The sequence below is a fragment of the Geospiza fortis genome, unplaced genomic scaffold (genome assembly GCF_000277835.1).
Source record: "Geospiza fortis unplaced genomic scaffold, GeoFor_1.0 scaffold221, whole genome shotgun sequence".
Lineage (NCBI taxonomy): Eukaryota > Metazoa > Chordata > Aves > Passeriformes > Thraupidae > Geospiza > Geospiza fortis.
Window position 1 is genome coordinate 351,984 of NW_005054395.1, and position 249 is coordinate 352,232.

The window sequence follows — 249 nt, forward strand, 5'->3', positions numbered from 1 at the left end:
GGAACGGGGGCAGAAGGGGAGGCCCGCCCGACCGACCTCCCACGGGCGCCCGGGTCGCCGGACTGTCTTCTGCATTCCAGAGGGTGTTGCTCACTTGTGTTTAAATGTGCGGCCAATTTGGTTTTGCTCTCCTCCGCTACCCCGGGGGATGGGGGGGTGGAAAATTAAAAAGAGGTGCACCTGGCGCGGGGAAAGCCTAGTTTCCTGGCTGCGGATGGGGAAATTGGGCACAGCAAGGCAGCGCTGGCC